Below are 5389 nucleotides of genomic sequence, written 5' to 3'. Positions count from 1 at the left end.
CATTTATAAGATTATTTCTTTGTTGCTTTGTATGTCCCTCCCCCACAGTATAACCCCTGCTTTCACTGTATTTGATGTCAGTATAATTTGTGGAGGGGAAGGGGAAAAACAAGTCGCTTAAATAAGAATACAGGTGAACCCGTTGCAATAATGAGAAGTACAAGTTGTCATGTCGAAAACGAACTTTACAACTTGGGGGGGGGGCGGGTTAGGTGTGGGTTCGGGGTTGGGGGTGGCAGGGAGGCTGGGAAGGGATGGGAAGGGTAACAAAGGAGGAGGCTACAATGCTTGATAAAAAATGTACTCACTATCTTGCCCATGTAATTGTAACCCCTCTGTACAGTATTTTTCACAATAAAAAATTAAAAAATAAAAATAAAATAACTGCTGACTGGGCATCAGTGGCAATACCTCATGCTGAGATCTGAGGATAATAGTTCAAAGCCAGCCCAGGCAGGAAAGTCTATGAGACTCTTATCTCCAATTAATCCCTAAAGGGGTTCGATGTTAGCCTTGAGAAAAAAAAAAAAAGCTGAGGGACAGCTCCCAGGCCCTGAGTTTAAGCACCAGTACCAGTGTAAATAAACAAATAAGTAAATAAATTCCTGACAAGAAATATTTAATTAGTCAGAAATCACCAAGAGCCAGGCACTTGTGGCTCACACCTGTAATCCTAGCTACTCAGGAGGCCCAGGCAGAAAAGTCTGTGAGACTCTTATATCCAATTAATCACCAGAAAACTGAAAGTGGCACTGTGCTCAAGTAGTAGAACACTAGCCTTGAGCTGAAGAGCTAAGGGACAACATCCAGGTCCAGAGTTCAAGCCCCATGACTGAGAGAAAAAAAAAAAAGAAAGAAGAAAAAAGATTCAAACAATGCTATTGGCTGGATACTGTGGAACAAACTTGCAATCACAGGCTCTTGGGAGGGCAGAGATCAAGAAGATCATGGTTTGAGGACAGCCCAGACAAAAAGATTTTATCTCAATCACCATGAGTGGTGGTTCATGTCTCTAATCCTACCTACCAGGAGGCATTGAGGGAGGATTGTGATCTGAGGCCAACTCTGATCAAAACCATGAAACACTGTCCAAAAATAACTAAGACAAAAAAGTCTGGAGGTATGATTCAAGAGGCAGAGTAACTTCCTAGTAAGCATGAAGCCTTCAACTCAAACCTCAGTAACAAAAGCTCTAGTGTTTCTTAGGAAGAGATGAGAAAAGAAAAAAGAAAAATAGAGGGCAGCTAATTCTAAAATATATTTTGAAAGAGGATAAATGCAGTTGAAGTAGATTGTTTGCAACTATGAAAATAAAACAAAGAGACTATTGAAATTGCTTTGGGAAGAAAGAAAGGGAACATGATGGGATGAAACTGGTTAGAACATATTGTAAACATGTGGCAATGTAACCATGAAATGCCCCTCTGTACGTCAATTTTTTACAAAAACACTATAAATCAACTAAATGTAGCAGACAGCAATAGATGTTTGCAGAATATATATTCTCCAAAGTGCATATGAAATGTTCTCTAAGAGATTCCATACTGTTATGAAGGAAAACTCAAAAACCTAAAATAATTTATATAATACAAATTATGCTGTCTGTCATTAATGGAATTAAAATTAATCATCACTACACAAATAAATTTGAGGAAATGGAAAATAGGTAGATATTAAATAACATGATCCAAAATAACAATGGGCCATAATAATAAAATAAATAATAATAATAAATAAATAAAATACCTGTAAATTATATCTTCAAATGAAAACATACAATAAACTCTTTTTCTACATTTCTTATAAAGGTGATGTATACAGGGGTTCCGTTATATGTTAGGTAAGTAGTACATTTCTTATAAAGGTGATGTACACAGGGGTTACAGTTATATGTTAGGTAAGTAGTACATTTCTTATAAAGGTGATGTACACAGGGGTTCCGTTATATGTTAGGTAAGTAGTACATTTCTTTCGGGACAATGTCACCTATCCTTCCCTTTCTCTCAGTTTTTCCATCACATCCCCACCCATAAATTGTATAGTTCATTTTCAACATAGTGTCCAGTGAGTACCATTGCTCCATTTGTTGCCTTTGTCCCTCCATTTCTATGCTACAATAAACTCCTAAAACTCAACAACAAAGATTGGGAATGTGGGTTCGATTCCTCAGTATCAAATAAACAGAAAAAGCCAGAAGTGATGCTGTGGCTCAAGTTGTAGAGTGGTAGCCTTCAGCAAAAGAAGCTCAGAGACAGTGCCCAAGCCCTTAGTTCAAGCCCCAGGAATTGAAAAAAAAAAAAAAAACCTCAACAACAAGAACTGGATATATCACCAAAGAGAATATCAATAGTAACTAAGCATATAAGGAGATATTCAACATCAAAAAATTCAAATTAAAAGAATAAGATACCACTATACACTAATTAAGATGGCAAATCCAAAACAATACCATCAAATGCTCATGAGGATGTATAGTACCAGGAGTTCTCATCCATTGCTGCTGGTAACACAAAACAGAACAGCCATCCAGTTTGGAAGTGTCTTATGAAAATTAAAGGCATTCTTACAATGTAATCCACCAATCACTTGCCTTAATGTTTATCTAAATTGAAAACATTTCTACAAAAAAACTGCACAAGCATGTTCATAGCAGCATTATTCACATGTGTGAATACTTACAGGCAACCACAATGCCCTTCAATAGGTGAGTGGATAAATGTTTCTGTATATTCAGATGATAGCACATTAGTCAACATTAAAAAGCAATCATCTACCAAGACAAGGAGGAATCTTTTTTTTTTGGGGGGGGGGTCCGGTCATGGGGCCTAAACTCTGGGCCTGGGCGCTGTCTCTCAGCTCTTCAGCTCAAGGCTAGCACTCTACCACTTGAGCCACAGCGCCACTTCCGGCTTTTTTCTTTTTGCTTATGTGGTGCTGAGGAATCGAACCCAGGGCCTCATGCATACAAGGCAAGCACTCTACCATTGAGCCACCTTCCCAACCCAAGGAGGAATCTTAAAAGCATATTGCTAAATAAAAGAAGCCAGTCTAAAAAGACTACACACACTATCATACCAGCTATATGTCAATCTGGAAAGGGCAAAACTATTGTGGGGAAAGAAGGATGAAAAAGCAGAGCACAGAGGATTGTTTTAGAAAAGTGAAACTATCCTGTACAATCCCACAATGGTGGGTATATATCATTACACATTTGTCAAAAACCCATGCAACATCAAGTGAATTCTACTGGAAACTAAAAATTTCAGATAACCAATTTCAGTGTAGATTCATCAATTATAATAAAGGTAACACTGTGATAGTGGTGGAGGCTGTATTGTAGAAAGAGAGTATATGGGAACTCTATTTTCTGCTCAGGTTTTCTGTGATTCTAAATTTTTTTTTTTTTTTTTTTTCGGTCGTGGGGCCTGAACTCTGGGCCTGGGCGCTGTCCCTCAGCTCTTCAGCTCAAGGCGAGCGCTCTACCACTTGAGCTACAGCGCCACTTCCGGCTTTTTCTGCATAATTATGTGGTACTGAGGAATCGAACCCAGGGCCTCATGCATGCAAGGCAAGCACTCTACCACTGAGCCACCTTCCCAGCCCTGATTCTAAAAATTTTTAAGTGTACACAAAGTACCCATACGTACACAAACCATCAAATCATCTTAGCACTGAGATTATAAAATGACAATTTAGTTTTTACGATATGATACAAAGGAAGAGACAGACAGAGAGAGAGGAGAGAAGGGAGGGAGGGAGGTAATAAGGGAGGGGAGGAGATAGAGAGAGGGAAAGAGGAAGAGAAGGAGGAGGAAGAAACCTCCTTTTAGTTTCTCTTTCTTGATCTAGCCAGCTAAGGTAAGCTTTCACTCTGAGATGACACCTCCTTCTCAATCAAAACATTTGTTTTCTAAATTTATCTTTTTCAGAGCATCTGAATTTTTATGAGTTGCTTAAGCTAATCCAATAATGGGGGGCAGTATAAAAAAGGAATGGTAACAAAGGGTGAAAGGGAAAGAATCAGGAGCATGTGGACAGATTCTAAAACATGTGGGAGGTGGTGCAAGATGGCAGATTAGAAGCACTGACTGTGTTCACTCTGCGAATGAACAGTGACACAGAAGAGGTTAAATCCTGGAGAAAGAGAGGGACAGAACCCAAAACCACAAAGGAGATGGTGGGAAGGCAGAAAACTATAGAGACAAATGTAATAAAAGGAAAGCAGTAAAGAGTTCTGAGCCTACCTCCAGATCCCCAGTTGGGGAGAACTCTTATTACAAGAAAAGCAAGACAGTCCTGCTGACAACCTGCCAATTCTAGCTATGAGAAAAGTCCAAACAACCCACAAGGTTAGCCCCAGTACAGGGATTCATGAGGTAGTGACTACTCTGGTATGGAAGGCTAGCCTTGGTGAAAAAAGCCATCCTATGGTTTGCCTTATCTCAAAGAGAACCCATAAGATGCCATCATGAGAATGTGCCAATTATTGTAGATAGTTACTCTGGGAGAGATTTGTGAAACTTTATCACAGAATCTGTATCATAAGAGGTAGCTGAGGATAAGTTTAAACTGAAAAAACAAAAACATCTAAACTGGCAGCATAGATACCAGAGGCAGCTATCTGGCTACCTGGCAATACCAAGGGATGGAGACATGGGACTCACTGCCAAGTCACAGAGCAGAGGCATGGTGTGGTGGCTGCAGCCATCCAAGGATGAGTGTGATTGTGGCTCCAAATTCCACAATGTCAGGAACACATTTGAGGCAGCAAAGGCTCTGAAGGATGTGACAAAGTACCACCTTCCGCCAGGCTCCTGTAATCCTAGCTACTTAGGAGGCTGAGATCTGAGGATTGTGGTTCAAAGCCAGCCCAGGCAGGAAAATCCGTGAGACTCTTATCTCCAATAAACCACTAGAAAACCAGAAGTGGCGCTGTAGCTCAAGCAGTAGAGCGCTTGCCTTGAGTTAAAGAGCGCAGGGACAGTGCCCAAGCCCAGAGTTCAAGCCCCACGACTGACCAAAAAAAAAAAGGACCACCTTCCCTAGTGAGGAGAGAATTATATTCCCTGAGACCAAAGCAACAATGAAGCATTGAGCCTGAGGCCCACTAAGTACTGACTTTCCAGGGCCTGCTCACTGCCCCCACCCCACACAACCTAATTCTGGCTTCATGTGTTGACTGCCGAGTGAGTAAGAACCTTCCCATCCAGGGCTGGGAAGTTGGCTCAGTGGTAGAGTGCTTGCCTTGCTATGCCTGAGGCCCTGGGTTCGATTCCTCAGTACCACATAAGCAGAAAGAAAAAAGCCGGAAGTGGCGCTGTGGCTCAAGTGGTAGAGCGCTAGCCTTGAGCTGAAGAGCTGAGGGACAGCGCCCAGGCCCAGAGTTCAG

The 5389-nt window shown here is 41.0% G+C and overlaps 1 pseudogene; it reads left to right on the top strand.

Moving 5' to 3' along the window:
• The window catches only part of LOC105983577, a 26895-nt pseudogene that overhangs the window by 6052 nt on the left and 15454 nt on the right, over positions 1–5389 (top strand).

The sequence above is a fragment of the Dipodomys ordii genome, unplaced genomic scaffold (genome assembly GCF_000151885.1).
Source record: "Dipodomys ordii isolate 6190 unplaced genomic scaffold, Dord_2.0 Scaffold20, whole genome shotgun sequence".
NCBI classification, from domain to species: Eukaryota; Metazoa; Chordata; class Mammalia; order Rodentia; family Heteromyidae; genus Dipodomys; species Dipodomys ordii.
The sequence above is the reverse complement of the archived record's forward strand: the minus strand, read 5'-3'. Positions and strand labels throughout refer to the sequence as shown.